We start from the raw sequence: 11625 nt of genomic DNA on the forward strand, positions 1-11625 counted from the left end.
CGGACTTGCCAAGTATCTTTTTTTTTTTTTGCATTGTCTATTCCTGTGTAAGTATATAGATTAGACCGTATACACTTTTTTTGAACAATTTCATTGAATTTCCCCAAATCATGCATGAACGTAATATATATTCGGTTATCTTCCATTCTGTTATTGAAAATTTTCCTAACTTTGGTCCAGATTGGCTAGAAATTTCAAATGTGCTCTGCTGAAGGGAATTTTGTTACTATCTCAGGGTTTAATTTCGGATGGCATTCATGATGATGACCGGTGAATACGTGCACATTAAATCGGCTTTTACTTAATTTTTCGTGTTTTGTGCACCAAGAACTTGCTTTAATATTGCATACCACTTAGGTGATCAACTCCTTTCTCCCTGACTTAGGATCTATTGTTGCTTTGTTACATACTATTTAGGGCATCAATCATCCTGATTTGGGATCTATTGTTGCTTTATTATTTCATACTATTCTGGTGATCAACAATGCTCTCCCTAATTTAGACCTTTTGCTTATTGCAGCTTATCCTTGTATATTGTTTACTTTAAGTAAAGGCTACCAGCAATGTTTTTCCATTTTAAATTTTTTGTCATTCCAGTGGAATATTTTTTAGAAATTAATGTTCTACACAATGACAGATTTCTGTAATGTCATTTTTTACAGAATATACATTGCTTATGCAACTTGGAAACATGGAATTGTGAAAGCAAACCAGAGAAATCGTAAAGCATAGAATTTAAATTTCTGACATTTGAATAAATGTGCAAGAGTAATAAGGTTAAAAGTACCCTTGGAATAATAGGTGTAGGGTATAATATTGCTATGAAAATTGTGTAGGAAATTTTACATAACATATTTAATAAGCAGGTTGGCAGCGATATATTTAATGAAAAGCAAGTTGACAAGTTGGTAACAATTTTACTATTTTCAGAAACTGTGGCTGGTAGCGGTTATCATCCTGTTGTGTAAATGGTCGAGAAACCAGATACAGAAAATGGGAGACTTAACTAAGACAGTTAGAGGTAGTTGGAGGTAGAAGAAAAACAGAAAATGGGAAACCGTTTTGTTTGTATAGTGTTTTTACGGTACATGGAACCCGAACCAGTGGTTATTCATCAACGGGACCAACGGCTTTATGCGACTTCCGAACCACGTCGAGAGAACTTCTATCATCAGAAATAAATCTCTAACCCCTGTGGCATGCCCGACCAAGACTGTTGGAGGTAGAAGAAACGAGCTGTGCATCCTGGTTCACAGACCTGATAAGAGAAAATGTGAGATGTTACTAAGAGGGATGGAGGTAAAAAAAAAAAAAATCTAGAAACATATGGAAAGAGAATTAAAACTGTTTAAGGTACAGGAAATAAGGTGTATCCAGTAGTGTCCAGAAACATTTAGAAAAAGGAAAACATAACATGACAGTGGAATGGAGTGCGTTGCTGAAATAACACAAGAAAACTAGTGGCCTACCGAAATGTATTAAGCCAGCAAAGGTTTCTGGTTTCTATAAGCCAGCAAAGGTTTCTGGTTTCTAAGATTTATAAATAAATCTAACTTGGATGTAATTAAATTCAGGATTTAACTAAATTCAGAAAGATGTCATTAGCTTGAAGTTGAGGTAGAAATGGATAGATGGATGAATGGAGGGAATTGCTAAACTCTTAAGAGAAATACTTAAAACTAATGACATTGTCAAGATGGATTTCAAGTGAATGGAGTTTCCAAGATGGCTGTACCACGAGATACATAACTAGCAGCATCAAGATAGCTGACCACAGCCAAGAGCATCACAGGAAATTACTTTTATGCATGTAACCTTACATTAAGATGAACTCGTAACATTAATGAAAATGTAAAGTTTGAAAGAGAGTAATAAAATTTCAGGATTGATGAACTATAAACTTATCCTAGGAACTTTTGTTACTACTTAAGCAACAGAACTATCCCTGGATTACCGGCAACAATTGTTTAAGTTTTCCTCTAAATACCTTCAGTAATTTTTTTTATTTCGTATCTGGGGAGATTCCCTAAAAACTGATATTTAATTTTCGGCGAAAGTTTCTTCTTTCTTGGTCTTCTCTCCTCTTTCTTGGCCTCCTCAGTGAACCTCTTGTCACTCGTAGTTCTGGTTTAAGTCTTAACGATCCTCCTTGTTTTTTCTTGGTATCTTCATTAATACTCTTCTTGGTATCTTCAGTGTTCCTCTAATCTATACATGTCTTGTGATTAACACACTGGTACTCAACATCCCTGTAACCCATTAATAAAAACTTTACTTAGAACACTGTACTAATAATTTGTCAATTTGTGTAAAACATTTTTGTATTGAAATTCATAGCGATTCTAGTCTTCGGTAATTTGCACTTGCACTATCTCGGCCACAAGAGAGGATTAAGAGTAACTAGTGTATGGAACTATTTGACAATAGTAAACTACACATTTCGAAGACAAAAGGTATCACTAGTGATATTAATGGCACTAAAGGTACCTTGTGTTAACTCTGTAAATCAGCAGCAATATTCAGTATAGTCCCACCTGCTTATCTTGCACACATCTCAATTCTAGTGGGCTAAGATATTGTAAAAAAAAAAAAAAATTAAATTCTTACACATATAACGTTGTCCCACTGTAGTATATTTCTTGTCATCGCCGATTTAATTAAAATGTATTAAATTTTTACTTCCACTTTTCTCTCCTCAATTCCTCTCCAACATCCGGGCCTATATGTAAAATGTTAAGGGATTAGTAGTGTTATATATTTTTAGTTGTCCAGTGGTGTAATATTTTTAACCTGATATTTTAAAACTATTTTTCACACGTTTTAGTCTATACCAGTCCTATCAAATTTATACCCTAGTAAAATTAGTAAATATTTATGCAGTACCCACTAAATCTCGAAGATTAGAGATTGTTTTAAACTTGAGAATGCATAGAGATTTAACACTAATCAAAGGAATTTGACTTTCACAAACAAGACTTATTAGAGAAACCTATGGTCACCTTAATTTAAATTTATTCACTACATTTATGAAGTTTAAAGAGTTTGCTTTGGCTTAGGTCACATCAAAATTGCCTGCTGTAACTGTTCCACAAAATCACTAGTCAAATTAAGACAAGTGTTTTTGACTCTGTAATGCACTAGTTATGATGTATAAGAGAAAAAATTAAAAGCTCCAATTCAAGATGTATAACAATCACAATTACTGAATGTATTACCAATTCCTTTGATACTAAAAATCTAGTCATATATACTTTAAATCTTAAAGTATCTTAAAATAATAAAGCAATCAAAACATTATTGGAACACTCCAATAATAAAGCAATCAAATAATTATTGGAAAACACTAAAAGCAATCAAATCATCATTGGAATACACATAAAAGTCCTTCATAATAATTCTTGAATACAATCTCTCTCTCTCTAATTGAGAGAGTTCATTGCCTATGTATAGGCACGTTTACACTGCTATTCATTAATGCACTTATTTCAAAGCAGCTCCCACAAACAAAGACAGAAATTACCTGTTATATGTACGTAGTTCCAAGTTCCAACCCTCTAGGAGTGGAGGTAACAAAGTCATCCTGTACATGGATTCATACTATTTGAAATAGTTACTGAACACAATGAATGCTGTCAGACCTGACTTTGGGAATCGGATAAATGCCAGATGGAATTGCGATTGTGCCCAGTATACCCAGCCCACTGACTTTTGGACCTATGTTGTAAAAATAGACGATGGTGCCTAAATAGGATAATATATCTCATGACTTATAACCAGTGATTAAGTATTCTTCATGGTAGTTTCCACAAAAATGGCTGCCAAAAAATTTCACATACAGCCTACCACCAAAAATAGCTATTTCCCTTCAAGAAGTAGTTTAAGATGGGAAATATCGTCCATTTTACCTTTTGTACATTGAACTTCAAACTATTGTCATAGTAGAACCTTCAACCACGGATACAGAAACAGAACTTAAAAATACACTTGAGGAGGTCTCAGTGAATGCATATTTTAGTTCATTTATACACAAGTTCTTAAATACGTTGAAAACAAAATACTGTACAGCAATGGTAACACTGCGTCCCGTGCTTTAGATAGTTATGCTATGTGTACGTTTTAGGTAAGAAAGTATATCTGGGTGCACATTTGCAACTGATAAGTTTTAATAAATTACTGTATGCTAATTACATCGTTAATATTCGAAATAGGATATTATTATTGTTTTATGTAAGGCCCCGTCCACACGGTCGAGCTTTGGTCGACGAACTTGTCCGATGTGACGTCAAAAGCGGAGAGAAAGTGGGAAAAGTCAGAACTTTGCCGCATTTTCTCCGGTTCTGACGTCACATCGAACAAAGTTCGTCGAGCAAAGCTCGGCCATGTGGACGGGCCTTAAGCTGAATGTAACTAAAGCCCGGGACGCAAATTTCCCAAGTCTGGAAGAGTTTAGGGATGGGGAAAATTAGGACCAATCAAAGCGCGTGGACCCGATCCATGACGTCACAAACCACGCCTTTTAGCTCTCTCCTCAGTAATATATCCATTATTGCCGCCAGTCATGATGCCGAAGAAATACTTTCTTGTCAATTTCACAGCTTACGGCTTGTATGACATATACATTTTAGTCATATCTAAACATAATGCAACACTAATTTAACAAAAAAATAATTCTTCAAATGAGATACACCGTGAAACATATGCATGTTTAAAACCATTTATAAAAGGTTGCGATAACTCCTGGAATGAATCAAACTATATACAAGATGGTAAAAAGGATGGTATCTGACCTGTTTGTAGGGGAAAATAGAGGGAGTAGGCTTACATTACAGATTTCTATTGACGTATTCTATTTCGTAGTAATGCACATTACTTTGCATTGTATAAAAGCAATATGTAAGTGTTTACATAATAAAAATATGGAATGTTAGTCCATATATATAAAAGATTGCTTGCAGGAATGTGATCAGACTAGAGACGCTAAAGATGACGTATACAATAAGTATGTAGGCTAAGTTGACATGCCGTCATCTGTGGTCATTCATTTGTTTTGAAACAGTCCAAGCTCCCTGCTTGAGACAACTACCCCGACCTATGATTCAAACGGCCTACGTGATCTGTAGCGTGTCTCATTTGATTGTGTGTTCGTATGAAACTCTGTCATTTGTAAGTATGTTCATATGTTCGAACTACTGTCTGTTCCTTCATAACTTGTAACAGAGATGGTAGACGGGAAGAACAGAGTTAGCTATCGTCATTAGAAGACCTGTACCTCTTTACCTAAGCTTTATCATGTAGAGGAATAGGATTAGCCATCATCATTGGCAGAAGCGATCAAGCTATCGTCATAGAAGACTTGTACGATCATACCTGATCTTCATCATGTAAAACTTCAGAAGAATATACTATTTTTATACCTTGTGTTTTCTACAAGAACCTCACCGAACCATGAGTTCAACACATCGTCGTAAAGATAATACCGACTTCGTAAGTGATCTACAAAACCCCAGACACTCCATTGAAGATGGAAGTGCAATACCAACCGACTTAGCGTATAGATTATCGCTAGTCTAACATTACCTCATAGGGCGCCTTATCATACAAGGCACAAGCCCTAATAAATATACTGGTCATAACTAGGCCATGAACAGGAATCAAACTGATATAGTCCATACTATTTACAGGGACACAGTTTCAGCTTCATTTATTAAATTATTTCAAGAGCTAATGTGCCCTTAAGGAAACCTACGGTATTGTTGTTTTGGTGATCTAAGTTAGCCTAATGTAACCAAATACAGTTACGTGACAAACTCATCCTGGCAGTAGCTAATCTGAATACGGTTGTTTTTCAAGGTCTACTTGATAAGCTGTAGTAAAAATTGCTTTCTTGAGGTGAATTCCGTTTGCATAAAACCTTCCAGATATCCTTACCTGACTGGTCCTTGTCATTCAATGTGTAAAAATATATAAAAAGTTATTGAAAATTTTTTGCTTATGATTTTTTACTTTTCATACATTGTGTACAAACAAATAAAATGTGATGATAAAATTCAGTATTGAATATTTTTAGCAAGCCCTTACGGGATTTTTGCTTAAAATACATTGTGTACAAAGAAAACACTGATTATTTAATTTATTTAATATTCTTAGCAAACATTTCGTACTGGTCATTCATTGTGTGTGCAAAGAATCAAAATGAGTATTTCACTAGTATGTAATACTTTTAGCAATTATAGGAGTACAGAACACTACCTGTTTACGGAGTTACAGTAGACTTTTTACTAAGCTGAACTAGAGCAAAATTGATGCATAAATTTATTAGAACTGCGATATGCTTGAAAGTAAATACGGATGACACTTTTTTCCAACTCTCTTTCAACAGAAAATTTTATGCACATTTTCAACACGTATCAATTAAAGCTAGGGATAACGGTAGTATATGAGTACAAGGCTATTTTCATCCAGGCTCATACTCAATGGCCATATGTATGCCTTGGATTAAGTGCATAATATTTTTTACATAGATTTTTGGCACTATGCCAAGCACTGGGGCAACTAAACCCATTCAGCGCTGAAACGGATATTGACAGTAAAAGGTTTGAAAGGTGTTACAGGAGGAAAACCTCAAAGTAGTTGCACTATGAAACATTAGGGGAGGGTGGACAATAAAGATGAAAGAAAGAGAATATGAACGGAGGTAACAGTAAAATGAATGAAAGTAGTTGCAGCTAGGGGCCGAAGGACGCTGCAAAGAACCTTAAGTAATGCCTACATTGCACCAAATGAGGTGTACTGTCGGCACTATCCCCCAACGGGGTACGTAAATTTGTCATCGAAACTGTATCCTCCACATTTCTTTTAAGCATAAGGCAATTATTATTTTAGTTCTGCACATAATACTATTTTAAAGCCTGAAACAAAAGGCAGTAAAGTCTGAAAAACGTTCCATGCTCCATGCTTTTAAAACCGTTACTTTCAAAGTCCAAGATTCTTGATGGGAGTCGAAGTGCTAAGAGTTCTTGGCCTCCTGTCTGTAGTCTGTAGTGCTAATTACAGGTCATATATCATTTTTACCATACCATCAATTTTACCATCTTGTATATTTTCTATCCATCCCATGTGTTATCGCAACTCTGTCTAAATGGCTCTAAACACGCATGTTCAAGTATATAATTTAGCCACAGCCACTTGCCATGAAAATATTGTTTATGCAGTAAATGGTAAACAATGTCCATCTGGGAAATGTTTATTACAATCAAGACCTAAACCTTAAAAAAAAAAAAAAAGCGACCTACTTTAGCACCCTAACCAAACTCAACGCAGGAGACGTAACTCCATCCAAAATGACCATAAAAAATTGCAAAGGTGTGCAAAAGAGGACCAATTGATTCCGGCTTGTGCAAAACTAAAAGTTACTAAATTGCATTTAAAATGCCGAGACCACCTCCATGAAAAAAAAAAAATAAAAAAATAAAAATAAAAATCTACAATAGCAACATTAGTTAACTTACCTATAACATTCAAATAAAATTCTCAGTTGTCAACTCTCTAAATCCAATAGTGTTTAATCCACATACAGTTTTGGGATAGTAACCTCAGCACCACCTCTGTTCCTGAAAATGGAAAAACATTGATATAACGGCAAACTCGTTATTCAAAGAATGTTGAATGCCTGTTTTAAGGAAACTACATTCTTCTCTTTGGTGTTAAATACTAGAGTAAACAACCGAGTGGACTAGCTGCGGCCACCTTAACCGTGTTCGGACCCACCTTCAGAAAGAGTACTTTAAACACTTCCTGACACTGGAAATGGGCAATTATCAAACATATCTTTATCTTGACACCTTAGTTTTAGTACAGCGCAGTTCCCTTGTTATGATGCACCTTACCCTACTGACAGTGTACAGTATTTGCAAATCTCATTTACATCTGCTACTATCTGATAGTGCCAATCTGAGTTCACCTACCCATTTCATTGGAAAGTCTAACACAACTACTCTACTACTGTAGTTAAGTACTCAAATGAATACTAGATTTCTTTCTAATACTGCAAAGCTCTCATACTAATGATTTTATACTCTACAATAATTAACATGCATACAATCATGAAATAGAGGTGCAAAAATATTTTTTTATTTAGAAAAATTTATAGTGTACTGTACTATGTGGTATTGTCATCCCCATGATAAAAAATAACTCGTATAAAATTTCGTGCTTCTCTGTAAGTCACGACTGCTTGCTGTCTACTGAATGGAGGCCATAAGGATAATCCACGACTCAATTTACAAAAACCTTGCTGAACCGACTGCTGTATCTCACTGATAACAACTAGGCCCATAAAGTTATTCTGGCTTCCTCTGACATGATTTACCTCATAATTCCGTGTAAAAGACAACCTGTAGATAAGACTAGGTAAAAAATTATATAAAATTTACATTAATTTATCTCACATCTATGGTATATGAAAACTAAATTACAAAACCATCTGTGTAAAGGCCTTACGAAATATTGGTTATGTTATAACAAATACTATTTAATTACTGTATCCTTAGAAATTCAAAATAAAACAACAAAGCCAATTCTATAGCATGTTTTTCCTATACGAGTCACTTACAATGGAAGCCACCGTTTTGTTTAAATTTCATTGCCAATCGCAAACAACTAACAAAAATACACCATAATATTGTTCGGCTGACTTAATTGTTGTAAATGAATATGAAATAATTAATCTAAGAAAAAGTTGTTACCCTACATATTATTACTACGTACCATTAAAATTTATGAAATGTTACCGAAAGAATGGTTGCTGCAAGCGCAACCATAACTCGATGTTTATATTTTCTCAGCTGGGCTCGCATACATAAAAGTTGGTTTTATTAAAATGGGACTTTTCCTCGAATAGCTATTTATTATGAAGATACATATTTCAATAGTACATAAGGTAATAAAGTATGCTGGTGGTTATTGGAGTGAGGCCAAGGCTATAGCCTATCAATAAAAATTACTTAGTACTCAAGGTTTGATTTTTAGAAAGTTAAAATTTATTTACGTAAAACTTCACCGCGATAGGATTAGGTAGTTAATATTCAACCGCCTAGTTATATAACCTAAGTTTTCTTCAACAAATACAAAATAAATCACATGGCCTAGCAGTAAGAAGTTGGCTGTGCTGGAGGAGGGTGAAAATGTTGTTCACATCCTTATTCGATTGTCTGCTTAAAGTTGGTCACCATTCCACCGATAATGTAGAGTATCTTATAGTGTGTATATTTACTGGGCAAATTGCACAAACCTAAGGTAACAACTGGGCTAGGCCCACAGCCTACCCTGATACAACTTGACTAGCCTAACTGAGCCTATAATTACTAGGCTTATCACAAAAACCTGATTTCTACAAGAGTATGGTGAATTAACTTATAACACTGCTTAAATCAACTTTACCTGTGCCACCAATTGCGTTATATCACACTAACTTTTTCACAAAATACTAAATGGAGACAACAGGAGAAACACTATTGGGTTGGTTTCTTTCCAGCAATGACCGCAAACTGACAGCTACCTATCGCGGCAGCGAGACAGTTTCGCCAACACTAAAAAAAAAAAAAAAAAACACGCCAGATCTGTGCAGCAAAGACCAGCTAGACTCATACACGTAACTTTTACTTTTCCTGAAATTAAGATATGGATCGTTTCAAATACCATACCACTAAAACTGAGTCTTCGTTTATCCTATGAATGCCATCCGTTAATCATCTTTGCAAAGACTGCCAAAATTTTGCTACAACTGCTGTAAATACCACCATGAACACAGCCATTTTCCTTTGGAAAGGGTTGAGCCTTTCCTTAGTTTTCCTTGATTATAAAATTTGGGAGCCTATAAACCGTAACGAGCGAATTGTTAAAGAGCCTGTAAGTGGAGGCTTTTGGAGGAATTCAAGTCCATGAAAGCAGTTTTACAGACTAAAATAATTACCAATGCTGAAACCGAGAGGGAGAGAGATGCTAGAGGTTAAATTAGTAGTGTTGACAACGATACAACAGCAAAAATTATGATTTGTCAAGTATCGAGAGATGAGGCAAATGATCTCATAAGCTACCTCGTTGTAAAAAAATATTTGAGCAAAGAATTTGAGAAATTAAATGGGCATTGTGGCTACTACAATTTCATATGTATCTGGTCAAAATGACCAGTAGATTTTACATATATATTTGCAGAATGTTAAGTAACTAACAACAGGATTTCTAGTAATTTTGATAAACCAACTACTTGGAATACTATGCGTTCACAAATCATGATACGATGAAGCCCGAGTTGGAGATGTGGGTGGGAGGAGGGAGAGTAATGAAAGCAAGAGAGACATATAACGTTCCCAAGTGCTTCTATGGCCACAATAATATATATGCGGTGACTCAAAGACCCAGTTATCATACATAAGAAGAAGGCGATTGGGAAAACTGAAAACAGAACTGGTCAAAGATATTAATTCTGAATAATTGAGAAATAAAACGACCTCACAAATATTTAATAGAAGGAAATGGTAAAGCTGAAATTTGATGAAGCCTCGGTGTTCGAAATACTACTGTTCAGGTGTCAATTCTGTAAAACTTTAGACCGATACTGCTTGTATTTGGAAAATATATTTCAAGATCGTTTCACCAAATACAAATAACTTTCAGATTTAGTGAATGCTACACAAGAGGGAAAGAAGATGAATGATGCTCACAGAATAAACAGACATGAAATGTCTGTTCAAACTGTTGGGGTACGCGGCCCTGCAGAGCGTCTCAGACATTCACAGACTGAGACCAAAAATGGAAAATCTAGAACATAACCTGTAACCAGTATATATTACAGGGCGTGGTGAAATCAACATTCTTTTTCGAAGCAATTACAGACATATCTCTTATTTATGAATTATAAAAAAACTAATCCCTCCAAGAAAACCTCAAAACACCATTTGAAAATCTTCAGGATTCCCGCTCGCACCTTTTCCAGCCAAATCGCTACGAAAATATTCAGATTTAGCTCGGAACCGCTGAAATGGCAACACTGCAGGAGAGTAGAAAGATTCACGTGACCATTCCAAGATTTTTTCCCCAAGGATTACGGATTGCGGAGTTCTTGTGGGTTTTACCAACAATGAAAAATTATTCTGGTAATATAAGACTTGTTTAGTTTGAAGTAATCGATTAGCACTCCTTTCCAATTTACCATAATACCTTTGACTACATACTACACCTCTAATACCTTTAAAAGAATGTCATACAGATACACTCAAGAGGTTAATAATTGCATATATCCGAAGAGACTTGGATTTGTCGCATGTTGTAAAAAACACACACATGCCATTAGACCTAGTATGCTTGGGACATAGTCATTCATTTACAAAATGTACCCATGTATACATTGACACATTAAAATCAAAGTTATAGACATATCCAGACATCAAAATTTAATCTCATATCCCCAGCATGTGGTTCTCCTTCTTATATCCCAAGGGGGTATGGATACCCCCTGTTAAGAACCCTAGGTCTAGAATCTTGGTATGTAGAGCTCACCGAAGGGTTTGGTACATACAACCGAAATAAGAGAATGGGCAAGTGGTTCCATATATCGTAGTATAATGC

The 11625-nt window shown here is 35.3% G+C and overlaps 1 long non-coding RNA gene across 1 annotated transcript; it reads right to left on the minus strand.

Annotated features, from left to right (window-relative positions):
* Positions 1 to 897: 897 nt before the first annotated feature.
* On the minus strand, positions 898 to 9576 carry LOC135197560 (uncharacterized). The gene is made up of 5 exons (XR_010310600.1): positions 9439 to 9576; positions 7509 to 7610; positions 2608 to 2719; positions 1988 to 2249; positions 898 to 1258 (listed from the first exon to the last, which is right to left on the minus strand). It is a non-coding gene; the product is annotated as an uncharacterized LOC135197560 (long non-coding RNA).
* Positions 9577 to 11625: the final 2049 nt, after the last annotated feature.

Source organism: Macrobrachium nipponense, chromosome 21 (genome assembly GCF_015104395.2).
Source record: "Macrobrachium nipponense isolate FS-2020 chromosome 21, ASM1510439v2, whole genome shotgun sequence".
NCBI classification, from domain to species: Eukaryota; Metazoa; Arthropoda; class Malacostraca; order Decapoda; family Palaemonidae; genus Macrobrachium; species Macrobrachium nipponense.